Raw genomic sequence first — 17,507 nt, 5'->3', positions numbered from 1 at the left:
ATGGCGGGATATATAGTAAAGCTTAGAGACTAGGAGACAAGCAAATTCCTCACGATGTAGGTAGATAAATATGGTGGTATCCATGTTTTTTTAGGGCCTAGTGATCCGGTGGGGATTGCAGTAAAGCCCGAGGAAACTTGGTTTGGTTCGGTTTAGAGTCCTACATTCATGCTTGGAATATGGCATGGGGTGATTGGTTGAAAGAAAGATTTGGTTCAGCCAATATATGGTCGGGTGGTTCGTGGAAGTCCCATACTTGGTTGGCTTTTGCATTCCTTAATAAGATCTCTTTCTCTTTGGTATTTCATTAGTAAATATACACTTATATGTGGATTTTATGGATGTTATATCCTTTTCATTTAAGTTGGTTATATGATGATTATGAGTATGTTTTATGACGAACTTGATGTATGGATTTTATCATGTTTTGATTTGAAAATGAATGTATAATGAATATATAACCTAATAAATGATAATGCAACTATTGTGATATGGAAATACTGCTTCTTTACGAATCTCAGATAAGTAAGGCCACTATGCTCAGATATGTTGTTATGACCTGTAGATTGCATATTTGTGACATGTTTGATGAAATGCTTGCCATGGTTAGTAGGGTTCCATTCAAGTCATTGATCAAGTGTTTGCATTATTACTTTTATTCCAATGTCATTTATCATTTCTAAAGGTTTCATGAAGGTCTGGGTAGTGGCCTCAGTCATTTCCCTAAAAAAGTGGCACATAATATGGGGTCATTGGCTCAGAACTAGCTGAAAAAGTCCACAGTCGCTAGAATTACCTTGCTGTGGGAGCAACTAGAAGGCCTCAGTCACATGCATTGCTTGTCATGGGAGCGGCTAGGGGTCCAGATTAGTGAAATGTCAATTTGCCAGATTGGTTTGGTTTTTTCCGCTCCACTTCTTTAAATGTAATTTGGGAGTTGAATCACGTCATAATGGCCTCTCATCACATATTTACCCCAACAGACTGGTTAAATCGGGTAAATATGGGAGGAGGGTTTTACATAGACCATTGGGAGGAGGCTTACACAATCAAGGATAAGGTTGTATTTCTCCTTCTTATTCAAGGTTAATACAAGCAGTTGTTTCTTTCCTATTTTCACTTGTTATGATGCTCTTTTCAAAGATCCTTGATCTTTTGCATAGTTTATAACTGAATACTAGATTAACATGGTATTCTATGCTATGTTTCAATTTCCATTCACTTTGTATTTTACTCTTTATCTTTGTTGTGCTTTTATTCCTTGTTCATTTATGTTTATGCATATATTTTTTTGAAGCAATGAGGAAAGGATTTTGAAAGCATCAAAAGGAAATCCACAAACATTCTGCAGAAAAGGTAAGAGGCTCTTACACATTTCATACATCATATTTCAGTTATAGATTAAGGAAATGTAGTAGTTATTTGTTTCTAGATTTGTCTTTGAATATATGGAGATCACTCTTGTCCGCAAGAGAGATTTATCCACCATAACAATTACACCACTCCATGCGATGATAGTGAGTAGTAAGATTTTCCAATGGGGGGAGAATTAGTAGAAGTATTTTGATGAGTTGAAAATAAATATCAGTTAGGCACCTACTCTCACCTTACCAAACTTGTAGAATCCTTTCAAAATAGAGACAGATGCAAGTGGGTATACCATGGGAGCAATTTTAATGCAAGGAGGAAGGCCTACATATTGTTTTTATGAAATATTTCATTGGGTATTTCTAAACTATCCTACTTATGACAAGGATCTCTATTCCTTGTTATAATTTGTTAAAAAGTGGAAACATTATTTGATGGGCATGGAGGACCATCACCCACATAGATCACCGACTACTACAGTAGTTGCAAGCCCAAAGTAGGCTATAAAAAAGAAACATTACAAGTGGATGGGGGTTTTATAATAATTTCATGTAGTCATTAAGAAAAAGTTGGGTATCACAAATAGGTTGGAAGACATGCTTTCAAGGCCATGCAAATAAAAAAATTATAGTTTTGGGATGTCTGATGCACATGGATCCTTTCATAGATGATGCATTTAAAGAGACATACATAGAATAAGTATACTTAAAGGAGGTGTTTTAGTCGCTATAACACCATATTCATGTAGAAGATGGTGACAACAAGCTTTGTGTTCTTAAAGGTAAGCTACAACAACTTATAAGAGAGGCCCACACCTATACGGTTGTAGGACATTTTGGAGTTAGAAAGACAATTGGAAACTTAGAGAAGTATGGGTACTTATCTAGAATGCAATAAGATGTAGTAGAATATATTGAAGGATATGTGCTTTATTGTACCAACAAGCCCAACAATAAGAAGCAAGGTATATATCATGTCTTATTGGTATCGACTAGACATTGGGAAAGAATTTCCATGGATTTTATGGATTTTTTTCCAATAACAAGGAAGGGACATGCCTATCTATTTGTGGTACTTAAAATTTTCAACTAGATGTGCATTCTCGTGCCATGTAAAATGACCATTAAAAGACAAGAAGTAGAAAACATGTTCTTTGAATGGGTTTAGGTGCACTTTGGGATACCAAGGAGCATACTTAGAAAGAGATAATAGATTTCTCAATGCATTTTGGAATACAATGTAGGAGAATATGGACACCAAATTAAAGAGAACGGTACAACATTTCATACACATATAGGTGGGTATATAGAAGTAGAAAAAAGAATTTGGTGTAGCTTTTGAGGTGTTTAATCAAAATTGGATCATTATGTTGTTTATCATCCATCTCAATGCATTTGGAGTGGAAAAAGTGGAGGAATCAGTTCACGGGACCGTTTTTATTGGTGGGACCCAGTTTGGTGAAACGAGGTTTGGAACCTTCCAAGAGCGTTGAGGCATCAAACGACGTTTTTTGTGGGGTAAAACTTTGTTGCTTAAGTTTCACACCTTTTCATGTTATTCTACACACAATGACTTCCAACGGCGCAAGAATCACATCAACCGGAGTCCGTATGCAAAAGGTATGCCACTTAGAAGTTGACCTTCATGTTTTCAAACCTATAGTTCTGGAGGATGCTGCGTCAGCGCCCGTTATTAATGGAAAAGGGGCTAGCCATGTGTTTGTAATGTAAAAGACTCTATAAGAGTTTATTTTTTAACTCTAGTTAAGAGTTGATGTAGTTAAACTTAACCACTAGTAGGTTATTGGGTTGTGTTATAATCGGGCCACTAGGAGGAAGAGGCATTCCATTCTTTCGAGAGCATTTTGTTCCATAGTTGAGCAAAGATAGCCAGGAGAGATAGGAGGTAGAGAAAAAAGAGAGGATCTATGCTCTGTAGCAGCCCATGGGCCATAGACATTACTTCTTTATATCTGCAGCCATATTTCCAGACAGAGAAAGGGAGTGAAGCGGCCTCACCTTGCAGTCGGGTTTTCTCCCGAAAGGATTCCCAAAGAGCATATCTTGTGTATTGTGTGTGTGAAAGATTATTTTGTTGTTCTCTAATTTTCTGCTTGATTTACTTTTACATTCATGCACTAATTACAATTAATTTTATAGATCTAGAAATTAAATAAAACTGTAATAGTGTAGAATCTCATATTTTTAATATAATATTATTAGATCTGTTGTGACGAGCTGTCCAGTGGAATATCCATGGTAGTTTACAGATCATTTGGTATCAAAGCACATTTATTTGGGTATTTTGTGGAGATTGCAGGGATCTATATCAGCGAGGCCGAAAATCGTAAAACCCTAATCATGGGCGATGAATATGTAAATGAACCTCGTGATCCTGCAGAGTTGAGGTTTTCACGGCTCAAAGAACAAGTCGTGGATATAAAATACAATGTAAACCTCCTCATAGTGGACCTAAGCAATAAGTTGGGCATATTTGGATAAGAAGGGGGTTCAAATGTGGAGGAAAAATCAGAAGTGGGATTGGGATATCAGGAAGATGTAGAGAACCAGCCAAAGAAATAACCCAAAAACATATCAACCCAGTTCGAGTGTTGTGAACCAATCCTTGTTTAAAGTGGAAGGAGAAGTCGATATCAAGGCATACCATGATGTGATAGACGCTCTGAAGCTAAACCACTGGTTGCATCAACTGGAAGTTTATTTCAGTGTCCAAAAGATCGAGGAAGGGAAAAAGATCTCATTCGCGTGGCTGAAATTGGAGGGCCATGCACTGACTTGGTGGGAGAGCCACACAAAAACCTTGAGGTTGGAGGGAGAACCTCCAATGATTAAGTGGGAGGATTTCAAAACCCTCATTAAGTCACAATTTTATCACATTGGGTACGTGGAAGACCAATGGATCCGGTGGCATTACTTAAGGAAAAAACCAAGCCAAAGCGTGCAGGAGTACACCACAAAATTCAGAAAGATGGCTATAATGTTGGGTATCTCTCCAAAGAACCCAGATGTACTCCTCAAGTATTTGGGGGGTCTGCACCGCCATATGCGTGTGCAAGTGATGTTGTTCAAGCCCAAAACGGTGGACGAGGCTTGTATACAGGCACAATACTTGGAGAACATAGGCCTAAAAAGAGCGCAATCAAGTGGATGGAATAAAAAGGAGAATCAAGATGCTTCTAAGGAGGGGATGAAGAAGAAAAAAGGGGGAAAGATAAAAATATGATAGCCACAACAAACCAGTGCAAAGATCCTAGCAACCACTGCAATCGCTGCAACATTGATGGCCATACAGTGGAGAAGGGCTGGAAGTTGCATGCAAAGCTAAACCCAAAGCACCTGAAGAAAGATAATAAGAAGAAGAATCGCATGGCCACTGATTTGAGCAACCAAGTTGAAATAAAATTAGACTTGGAAGAGAAGATCATATGTACATCAGTGCAAAAGGAGGTGAACCTGAGTAGCCTTCAACAATAAGAAGAGAAAGAAATGACCAGACTCTTCCTTGTAAAGATACTGGTCAAGAAGATGAAGATTGATGCTCTATTTGACTCAGGGTCATAGGAAAATATCATTGAAGTAGATCTAGTCAAGAAGTTGGGGCTAGAAGTTTGTGATTATCCAAACCCATATCAACTGGGATGGGTACATAAGGATGCAGAGTTGAAGGTAAAAACATAGTGTAAAATTAGATTTGTTATTAGTGTTGATTTGATTGATGAAGTAGATATGGATATGGTTTCCCTTGATGTATGTGGAGTCGTGTTTGGGAGTCCATACATGTACATGCATGATTTAATATTCATGAAGAGAACTAACTAGTACCGACTCATCAAGGATGGAAAATCACTCATCATCAACAAGCACAAAGGTAAGTCAAAAATTTCACTAGTAAGTGCCAACCAAGCCAAGAAATTGATCAGTTCCAGCAAGAAGTATATTTTATTTTTTTTAAGAGAAAATCAGTCTATACAGGAGTCAATAAGAGGCAAGGCATCCCTAGAGGGGTGTACTAAGAAACAATTTTTTTTTGTAGGAGTTGTTACAGGCATACAAAGACGTGTTTCGAAAGCCTAAAGGGCTACCCCCTAAGAGAGAAGTGGAGCACGAGATCCAACTATTTCCAGACTCCCCATTGCCAAATATTGGGTTGTACAGGCAGTCTGTTATAAAAGCAAGTGCGGTGAAGAAACAGTTGCAACAACTCCTAGAACAGGGTATCATTCGACCGAGTACATAACCGTGTGGGTCACCCATCATCATTGTGCCAAAGAAGGATGGGACTTGGTGGATGTGTATAGATTACATGGTGTTCAATAAAATCACGCTCAAGAACAGATACCCCTTGCCTAGCATGGAAAATTTTAAGGGCTAATATTCGCAAGTGGGCTAATTTTCCATGGTTTTTCCAAAAAAAGATTCGCCAATTTCCATTTTTTTCTAAAGATGATTTGCCCAAATTTTATAGTATAAAAATATTTTACCTTAATATTGGAAAAATTGTATAAAGGCTATATATAAAACTATTATAAATTTGCATGTTTTTACAAAGATATAAAACAATATTTTATATTTTTCAATTTGGGGACTACTAATATTCGTCAAAGTTTCTAAACTTGAAGAAAGATTTTCATCCTTAAAATTTTCCTTGCTGCCTAGGATAGACGATCTGCTAGATCAGTTACAGCAAGCAAGGTATTTCACCAAGATGGACTTGAAGTATGGATATCACCAGGTTCGAGTCAAAGAAGAAGATACATGGAAGACTGCCTTCAAAACCAGGAAAGGTTTGTATGAGTGGTTAGTTATGCCATTTGGCCTATGTAATGCACCAACTACATTTATGAGATTAATGAATGATGTACTATGCCCTTTTATAGATTCATTTGTTATTGTCTATTTGGATGATATACTAGTATATAGTGCTACCTGGGAGGAGCATATTTCACATTTGACGCAGGTCCTGGAAACATTGAAGAAGCACCAGTTGCTAGAAAATCTCAAGAAGTTTGAGTTTGCGCAATAGTCCTTGGTGTATTTGGGATATGTGATTGGTGGAGGAGAATTGAAGATAGATCCTTCCAAGATGGAGGCCATCATGAAATGGTCGGTGCCTACTAATGTTACTGAGGTTAGGAGTTTCATTGGAGCATCATGGTACCTGAGGAAATTCATAGCCTCGTTTTTAGTGGTAGCAGCATCGCTCCATGCCATAACAAAAAGTGACAAGAGTTTCCAGTGGGGAAAAGGGCAACAAAAGGTTTTCGATGAGCTAAAGAACAAGATCAGTGAAGCACCAGTTTTGGCGTTACCAAACTTGCAAAAACCCTTTGAAGTGGATATAGATGCGAGTGGGTATGCTATGGGAGTTATCTTGATGCAAGGAGGAAGGCATGTTTTCTACCATTCTGAAGTATTTGTTGGGGCAGTTCTTAACTACCCTATCTACAATAAGGAGCTCTATGCCATGGTGCAAGCTATGAAGAAGTGGAAGCACTATTTGATGGGAAAGGAGAAAATAATCCACACGTATCACTAGCCGTTACAGTACTTGCAGGCCCAGAATAAGCTACAACAGACTAGGCATTACAAGTGGATGGGGCTTTTACTGCGGTTTCATTTGGTGATCAAGTATACGAAGGGCAACACAAACAAGTTGGCTGATATGCTTTCAAGGCCACCCACATTAAATATTACAACTTTGGGGACTCTTATGCACATGGATCCATTTACTCATGATGCATACAGAGAGGCATATTCAAAAGATGAGGAATTCAAGGAGGTGTATCAGTAGTTTCAAAGTCAGAGTCATGTGCATGATGGCGACAACACCATTGACTACCATCTCTAGGATGGGTTACTCTACATGCTAGATAAGCTATGTGTTCCTAAAGGTGAGCGTTTGCAGCTAATTAGAGAGGCTCACACCTCCAAGGTCGCAAGGCACTTCGGTGTAGGGAAGACTGTGGCTAACTTGCAGAGGTATCTATATTGGCCCAAGATGCAAGAACAAGTATCCAGGTTCAGAAGAGGATGCATGCTTTGTTGTACTAGCAAGCCTAGAAATAGGAAACAATGTTTTTATCATCCCTTACCTATACCTACTCGTCTTTGGGAAAGCATTTCCATGGACTCTATGGGAGGTTTACCGCCAACCAAGAAGGGACATGACTACCTATTCGTGGTAGTTCATAGGTTCAACAAGATGTGTGTTCTGATGCCCTATAAAAAGACCATCAACAGACAAGAAGAAACAAACTTTTTCTTTGGACAGGTTTGGGTATACTTTGGGATACCAAGGAGCATCATTTTAGACAGGGATACAAGATTTATCAGTGCATTCTGACTACATTGTGGGAGAAGATAGACATGAAGTTGAAGAGATCTACAACATTCCATCCACATACAGATGTGTAGATAGAAGTAGACAATAGGGCTTTGGTGTAGCTTCTAAGGGGTTACAACCATAAGCATCCGAGGACTTGGGATGAAAATATGGTACACATACAAAATTCTTATAACATAGCAGTCCACACTTCTGCAGGAAAGTCCCCATTTGAAACTTGTTTTGGATATTTTCCACCTTCACCTTTGGATATTGCATAGGGGCAACAAGGAGGAGTGAAGGAAAACATTACAAGAAACTCTTTGAGGGATGAAAAAGTTATAGAGAATATCAGGCAGCTCCATCTACAGGTACAGGAAACACTGCAGAAGTCGCAGGTGAAGTATAAGACCAAGCATAATCAACACAGAACAGAGAAATCATTCAAGATGGGAAACAAAGTATGGCTATAGTTGAACAAGGAGAGGCTACAGGGGTCTAGTAAGAAAATTAAGGTTCTAAGTTATGGTCCTTTTGAGATACTAGAAAAGGTGGGTGATATTGCCTATCGACTCAGTTTACCACCATATATGCACATTTAATCAGTTGTAAATGTAGAGAATTTGAAACTCTATGAGCCTTACATGCTAGATCAGGAAGAGGAACATGTCCTACCTTCTATGGAGGATTTGGCACTTAGGAAGAGTTGACAGAAGATACGGTTTTGCAGAAGAGGTCCAGAACTACAAGACAAGGGCAAAAAGATCTTTGGCAGATTGGGTTGAAGGGACAACTTCCAAGAAAAGATAAATGGTACACCAGAGAGAAGGTGGAGGAAAATTTTACTCACCTCATTTAATAAAATATTTTGGGGAACAAAATCCTCCCAAAATGGGGAGGTGTGATCTAAATTGGATCATTATATTTCTTTTCATCTTCCTCGATGCATTTAGAGTGGAAAAAGTCGAGGAATCATCTCACGGGACCATTTTCATTGGCGGGACCCAAGTTGGTGAAATGAGGTTTGAAACCTTCCGGGAGCGTTTTGAGGCATCAAACGACGTTTTTTGGGGGTAAAACTTTGCCCCTTAAGAAAAATACCTTTTCATGTTATTCTACACACAGAAAGATTTTCAACGACGCAATAATCACGTCAATTGGAGTATATATGCAACAATTATGTAGAATTTTGTAGAATTTTTTCTACAAATCAGCTAGCTCTGATACCATGTAGAAATTCCTACCTGTAGAACACCTAATAATGCAATGTACTAAAGCAAAAAACTTGATCTACTTCTACAAGAATTGAGCGGAAGCTTAATCGAACATGAGAAACATCAATAAGAACACATATAACTGATAAGAAGGAATCAATCACACATAACATAGAAGATATAACCTGGGGAAAGCCCCAGCCTAAAACCCCAACTTTGTATTATCATACAAGTGGAAATATAGTGAGTATTACAAAAAGAATCAACTCAAAAGCTATCCTGCTCTCTCTGCAATACCTCTGATGCTCATAGACAGTCAAAGGTTTCTCACAAACCTTCTTCTCTTCCCTCCAAGCCTCCTATTTCTATGCACAGTTTTTCCTGGGTCCTCCAGCTGCAACCTGTGTGATTCTCACCTCACACACAACACTGACCTTTGAAATAACTGCACAAACCTGAAGGAGATAAATACTCATCATGGATGAGCTTCCTTTACAGGAAAAATATTCATCCAATTGATAGTACACTGTCCCTTCTCTAATCTCAACTGGGTCTCTGACAAAACTGACATGCATCAGTTATCCATGAGTGAAAAAACATTTATGTGAAAATAATAGTTGTCACATGCATGCAAGCATCAACAAACTATATCTCATTAATTTAACAACTTGTTAAATTAATCTAACTGAACTTGATCCTCTCAATATAGAACTCACCCTTAATTCCTCAATCCGTGGAGCAAATCAAGGACACATTCCCTAATTAGTGGATAAATTATTGCATGTTCTCATAAACACTTCAAGTTTAATTTTCCATAACTAATTAACTCATGGAGATTAATTAATTAATTAATATTTTAAACTACCTGTAAGACCAAATCTGAATTTACTTCCTATAGATATACCAGGGGCTGCTATAAATAGGAAGGGACCCAGAAATGCTATTTTTAGAACATGTTATTTTTAGCAGTTTCACCTGTCACCCAAGGTGGCCAAAATTATCATTGGCCAAACTGCTATTTTTAGAAGTGCTCTTTTTAGCAGTTCTATTTTTAGCGCTTTCTAAATTTAGCATTTACTGTTGCACATTTTTCAACAAGTTATGCCACTCAGAAGTTGACCTTCATGTTTTCACACCTATAGTTCGGGAGGATGTCGCGTCATCCCCCATTATTCATGGAAATGAGGCTATTCACGTGTTTGTGATGTAAAAGACTCTAGAAGAGTTTATTTCGTAACTCTAGTTAAGAGTTTATTTAGTCAAACTTAACCACTAGTAGGCTATCGTGCTATGTTATAATCAGCCCACTAGGAGGAGGAGGAATTCCATTCTTTCGAGAGAATTTATTCCATAGATGAGAAAAGATAGCAAGGAGAGATAGGAGTTTGAGCACACAGGGAGGATTTGTGCACTGTAGCAACCTACGGGCCACCTACATTACTTTTTTATATCTGCAACCATATTTCTAGACAGAGAAAGAGAGCGAAGCGACCTCACCTTCTAGCTGTGTTTTTTCCTGAAAGGGTTTCCCAGAGAGCATATCTTAGGTATTGTGTGTGTGAGATTATTTTGTCGTTCTCTACTTTTCTTCTTCATTTACTTTTACATGCATGCACTAATTACAATTAATTTTATAGCTCTAGAAATTAAATAAAACTGTAATAGTGTGGAATCACATATTTTTAATATAATATTATCATATCTGTTGTAACGAGCTGTCTAGTGGAATATCCACAGCAGTATACAGATCAATATTACAATAAAAATAATTTGAAGACCTGTGATGAAAGTACAATCCGTATACAACCCGTTGATGTTGCAATCAACACCCTCCAAAATTTTGCCTACACTTGAATTTGGAGCCTATTGAGGATCTTACAATCTGCCACCTCATGGTTACTTAATGGTTAATTGACGTTATGCTACATGTTTAAGTCTTCTTCTCGGATTCTAATTGTAAAAGTTTCTTTCTCACACATGCTCTGTCCTTGATAAATGCATGAGCGCACCTTTCTTATGCAAGCCTAGATAGTTGACAATTAGTGCACACTTTCATTTGACAATTTCCTTCTCACTTTGGTTGTGATTGTACTTCTATTCTAGTTAGTTTTCCTGACTATTTCTCTTTCGTACCTTCGCTTTTATAAGTGTTACTTTCATGTTCATAACTGTCATGTTTGCTTTCTTTCACTTTTACAAGTGTCATTCTCATGTTATATTCACTCTGACATGTATCACTTTCAATTTCTTTAACTTTTCCAAGTGTCATTTTCATGCTTTCTTAATGTCACAACTGTCGCTTCCAACCATTTTCACTCCTATTTGTGTCACACATTTGCAAATAACTAGAGGAAGTTCTATCACACTCTTATGTATTATATGGTCTTATATATCATAAGAATATGTGCTAGACACATGCCTACAACTTAGTGCACTTTCTGGTCACAGTCAACACCTTAGTTGCAACTTGTGTTCTAAGTGTCATACTGTGGCATTTCGACTGTCACACTTAGAAATAAGTGTCACTTTTTTTTCATCCCAAGGTGACTAATATTCATGAGTCTTGTGTATTCCTTTTGATTGTATTGATGTAATTCATGTGTGTGATCCATGTTTGAGTTGTTTTTAGATGCTTTTTCCTCTCTTACTCTACTGGTCCCACACTTGGTCATTTTGGAGCTCTTCTTGGTCCTCCTACCTAGTGCGAGTTCTGAAGGCATTAAGCCTCTTACCAGTTGATGAGCACAACCTATTCATGAGTCTCACTTATGCAACCTTTCCCACCAAGTCTTGTGTACTAAGTCCTTCTCAAGGCCATCTCCAATGACTACACATTAAGAAATATTCTAGGTATGGCCACCTAACCTTTCTTGCTTGTATTAACTCACTACATTGATTTTTGATCACCTCTTCCTTGCATAGCACATAGAGAACTCCTGGTTGACAAAAAGGACCTCTTCCATCCCCTTGCAAAAATCAATTACATAATACAAAGGCCCTCCTACCGCCACAATGCATTGAGAACCTTCTTGGGAAAAGTGACTTCTTTTTTTGCCTCTGTTAGTGAACTACGCAATCTCCTTCGACAATCATTGTTATGAAACCAGCTCAAGAAAAGATAGAAAAGATAGATCAACGCCTTAGAATTCAGCCTCTTCGAGGGGGCAACCTCCTTTACATTACATAAATGAACAATTTGTGGATGATACAAATGAAAAGACCTCCTTTCTATATATAGGAGTCTAAGGGGTCATAACATAATCAAAGCCGACATAACAATAATAATGTAAGGGCACAATAATAACAATAATGGGCTTCTATGGGGCACAATAGTAACAATATTGGCACTACATGGGTACATCAATATAATAAGTGGGTTGTACTAATAACAATAAGGGGTTACACTAGTAGTATAGGGGCCTAACATGCCCCTCTCCTTCAAAAAGTGTTGTCCTCAACGCTTGAGTAGTTCTTGATGTTTCTGTATAAAATTCTTGTCCTCCCATGTGGAATCTTCAGTGGGTAAGTTCTTCCACTTGATGAGATACTCTGAAATTGATTGATTTCGTAGCTTTCGGGTTCTTGTTTCTATGACTGCTCCAGGTTCCAATATGATTTTCCGTTCCTCTTCAATTTCTGGCAATATTGTTTGAATTGGGATCTTTTGCAACTTTTGAATAGGTGGCCATACTTCTTTGTCCTTCTTCCATTCATCCCTTGCTTTGTTTATCCAATCTGGTTGGATAATAGAAATAGCACAAAACAATGCTTCCACATCCTCATCCTTGAAGAGTCTTCCCATTCGGTAAGGTTGCCATTTTTAAGTGCATGTAGTATTGCCAACATTTCCTTCTCATAAATAGCTTGCTTGAGATGTAGCGGTAAAAATAACCAATCACCTACATCAAAACATTTTTCACTACGATGTTGATCTACCTGTTGTTTCGTTTGATTTTGCACCGAAGTGGCGTTATCCTTTAAAAGTTGGAGAACTTGTTGTTGATGCTCGATGTGATCTTTCACTGCTTGAACCTTTTTCTTCTTGATATGTCCTTCTATCTCTAGAGGTTGAGGAGTGGTAATTTCTTCCAATCCTTTACAAGATATGGTCGGATTCATTTCTTGATGCTCGATGAGATCTTTCACTTCTTGAACATTTTTCTTCTTGATGTGTCCTTCTATCTTGATAGTTTGAGGAGTGGTAATTTCGAACAATGAATTACAAGATATGGTTGGATTCATTTCTTCTTTCTCGATGTGATCTTTCACTTCTTGCACCTTTTTCTTCTTGATATGTCCTTCTATCTTGAGAGTTTGAGGAATGGTAATTCTTGCCAATGCTTTACAAGATATGGTCTGATTTGTTTCTTCTTTCTCTGGGGTGGGGTCCTGGCTTATATCTTCTTCTTTTGATGTTTCTTGATCCTTTTCTTCCTCATCTTCATATTCTATGTAAAATAATTTCTTCTCAGCACACTTATGACCTTTAGTGCATTTTCTATCACAATTATAACAAAGCCCTTTTTCTCTTTTTTCTTCCAATTGTCGTGGTGTTACCCTTATAGGTTGTGGAAGGCTAGGAGAAACAACACTTCCATCTTTATAGTTGTGAGGGGTACGCTTCCTGGTTTCCATAATTTTGCTTTCCACTATGTCACAAAGCCCTTTTACTCTTTCCAATTGTTGTGGTGTTGCTCTAAAGAAGGTGTTTCTCTTTGTATCCTCATAATGTGCTATCATTTCCTCCGTGAAAATTGACCACGTAACAAGTTGTTTACGAGAACAGAGCCCTTTGTACCATAAAAATTGATCTAGTTCTAAATATGAAGATGCAATACATACCTTTTGTAACAATTGTACACCATGTAGATCAAAATATTGCTCCATCTGAAGTATCCAATTTACTGGATCCTTGCCATCAAACTTCCTCATCTTTCTTTTTCTTGATTTTAGGAGCTCAACCTTGAAACGACTGTAACTCTGTACTTTTCGATCTTTAAGTTCTGAAATTGCAACCTGTAGTAGCCTTCTGTGTCCTCTTTCCAATGCCACTAGTCTAATCCAAATTGGATTCTCCAAGAAAGAGTTATGCACAATCTCCCGCAGTGACCTGATTGTAGACTAGTTCAGTAGAGCGAACTTGTATGAAGTGCCACGTGTCACTGTTTCAAGATTTGACTCTAAAAAATATATAAAAGAAAACTACAGTCCGTCCTCTTTCTGTACCTTCTTGCGAAATTTCAATCCGATGCTCAGAAAGAAAGTTATGACGATTTTCCCCAGGTCACCTGTTTGGAATGTAATTCAGGAGTCTGCAAAAAGACCAACTTCCTCAGATCATATCTCTTCAAATATCGCGCGAAAAGATCTGAAATTCGGACCCAAGGTTCAGCACAAGTTCTTCTCAAATGGGTTTTTTTTGTGACTTCTGAAACATCACAGAAAAAAAGTTATAGCGAAAATTCCACGATGACCTGTTTAGAGCAGCGAAACCCTAGAATCCAAAGCTCTGATACCAAATGTTATGAAACCAGCTCAAGAAAAGATAGAAAAGATAGATCAACGCCTTAGAATTCAGCCTCTTTGAGGGGGCAACCTCCTTTACATTACATAAATGAACAATTCGTGGATGATACAAATGAAAAGACCTCCTTTCTATATATAGGAGTCTAAGGGGTCATAACATAATCAGAGCTGACATAACAATAATAATGTAAGGGCACAATAATAACAATAATGGGCTTCTATGGGGCACAATAGTAACAATATGGGCACTACATGGGTACATCAATATAATAAGTGGGTTGTACTAATAACAATAAGGGGTTACACTAGTAGTATAGGGGCCTAACAATCATCCACTATTGTGCCAAACTATGCTAGCATAGGAGGCAGAGCATATTCCTAATGAAAAAATAGTCACCATTGAGAAAAACTACGTTGGTGTAGAGGCCTCCCCTTAATCCTAGTGTAAGGGGCAGTGACAAGGATTAGTATTGCTTCCATAGTTGACTATGATCCCTCTCTGCACCCAAGTCTTGTCCTGTCTAGCTTCTCTTAGTGCAGCGTGTAGTTTCAACAAACAATGAGCCTCTATTGAAACAACTTGTGATGTCCTTTAAGCCTCCTCTTCCTTCCAGCACATAACACAGTCTCAAGCAACAAGCCTTAAACCCTTGTTCACTAAGCTTCCCCCCTGTGTTGAACATTGACTCAAGTATCTCTCTCTTATCACATGGCATAGTCCTAGAGCTTAGTAAGGCCTCCTTTTAGTCCTTGTCAAGTCAAACCATGCTTTCACTATCTCATATTCCTTTGAGCCTATCACATGGCGTAGTATTAATCAACAAACTCATCAACCTTGTTCCTTGTGGTTGCCCATTGTGATGGAACTTTAAGAACTCCTCCTCAGAGTGCATGGCACAGTCTTAGTGAAAAATGGTGTTTTCCTAATCCATTATTGAGATCAACTATGCCTTCCTCATCAAGCCCTTCCTTCTTAGTCCTTTCACAATCCTATCATAAGCAAGTTCTTTCATGAGCAAGGTACATATACAATAGGTGATTTTAGGACTGATTTTTCCTTGTCATGAGTCATATTCATGGGTATATGTACTTTCTAAGCATGACAAGATAATGCTTAAGAAATATTTCAAGGAGAAGAGACAAAGAAGCAGTTGCAGAGAAGATGCACAAAGAGAAACCATAATGAAGGCATGAAACAAATCCTCAACCATGAAAGAAAGGAAACATTGCATGATAAATCAGAAGGCCTTGATGCTGATGCAAGACCCTTTGGAGAGTTAAGATGAAAAACAAAGTATATCCTTCATGAAAATGAAGTGTTGATCGAATCTATCATGAAGAAGTCAAAGACATAGCGACAAAGAAAACAACTTGGCATTGCCACAACATCATGAAATTCAAGTCATGGCTTGTACAAGTGTCATCACAATGTCATATGTGTCCATGTGTCTTTCTATATTACTTATGGATATGATGATGTAATTATCAAAATGGAAATAACAAAATGTAATGTGTAGAAGTCCCAGAGTCATATGTGGAATATGAAAAGTCACATATGGACAAAAGAGTTATTAGGAAAAGTCCAAAGGTCACATTAGAAGTCCAAGAGTCATGAGTTTAGTTCAAGAGTCTTAGGGGATATGAAAGTTCATTCCTATTGTTATAAAAAACCTCATAACTCAAGCAAAGGGATTTTGGAGGCTTAGGCTTTGGAGAGCTAGTCTCAGCTTCTCTAACTTGACATAGGAGAGAAATCTATTCTTTGGAGAAGTAAGAAGTGACTTAATGTTGCACTATTGGAGCTAGTGGCTCATCATTGTAATTGTGTACTTGGATATTTCACCTAATAATTGAAGCTCAATGAGCCAACACATTTTCGTGTATGTATCATGAATATTGTAGGATTATTCCTTGGATGTTTGTGGTATTTGCTATATTCATATGTACTAAGGCAATTGAAGTACTTCATTGGCTTTGGTACTTATCTTGTTGAATGCATGTTGTATTCACTTTAATGATCGTGGTTCCTATGTGAACTAATTCACTAGATAATTACCGAAGCTTTTCTTGCTCTCGTCTGCCTCTCTTAGGATATTACTATTAATTTCATTCTAGAGACTCACTCATGTCTCCCGCTCATGAAAGTCTCCTTTTACACATTGCAATTGGTGTTTCATAATGTCCACTTACTTGGTTATTCAAAGGTTATGTGTATAATCTCTTATGCTATCCATTGAAACCAAGGAAAACCTTAATTTATGGTGGCCAGGCTGATACTTCAGATGGGGCTCCTACTCCAAACGGTGCGAGATCTAATTGAGAATTCACATCGGGGAGACCCCTTGTATATTGGCAGTATCTAGCACCATGAATACAACCCTAGTATAATATAGAAATCCATGCTTCCACTATTGAGTCACCTTTTGAAACTATATTTGGATATTTTTCACCTACAACCTTGGATTTTGTATATGGATAACAAGGAGGAGTGATGTAGGACCCCATAGGAAATGCATTGAGAGTTAATAAATTTGTTTAGAATATTAGGAAAATCCATTTACAAGTGCAAGAGATGTCAAACAAGTCATAGGAGAAATACAAGTCCAGACATGATCAACACAGAATAGACCAAACATTGAAAGTAGGAGATAAATTTTGGTTATAGCTGAACAAGAAAGACTACAATGCTCTAGTAAGAAGATCAAGGCTCTATAGTATGGTCCTTTCAAGATATTGGAAAAGGTGGAAGATAATGCCTACATATCTATTCTACCTCCATTCATGCACATATACTTAATAATTAATGTGGAGAATCTAAAACTCCATGAACCTTCCATGTTGGATCAAGAAGTGGAGTAGGTTCTACATTTCATAAAAGCCTTAGCACCAAATGCTTTAGAAAAGTTGGTAGAGCACACAATTTTGTAGAAGATGTCCAAAACTATAAGATAGGGGTAGCAAGACGTTTGGAAGATTTGGTTGAAAGGAAAAATTCTAGGCAAAGCACATTGATACTTAGGGAGAAGGTAGAGGAGAATTTTCATCACCTTATTTAAT

The 17,507-nt window shown here is 37.8% G+C and overlaps 1 protein-coding gene across 3 annotated transcripts in view; it reads right to left on the bottom strand.

Annotated features, from left to right (window-relative positions):
- The window catches only part of LOC149166129 (putative anthocyanidin reductase), a 54,028-nt gene that overhangs the window by 21,162 nt on the left and 15,359 nt on the right, over positions 1-17,507 (bottom strand). The gene's annotated exons all lie outside the window — the stretch shown is intronic.

This window comes from Pinus tabuliformis, chromosome 5_1 (genome assembly GCF_031772625.1).
Source record: "Pinus tabuliformis cultivar Carrire ecotype Pingquan chromosome 5_1, CPIR1, whole genome shotgun sequence".
Classification (NCBI taxonomy): Eukaryota; Viridiplantae; Streptophyta; class Pinopsida; order Pinales; family Pinaceae; genus Pinus; species Pinus tabuliformis.
Note: the sequence above shows the minus strand (reverse complement) of the source record. Positions and strands in the feature narration are given on the sequence as shown.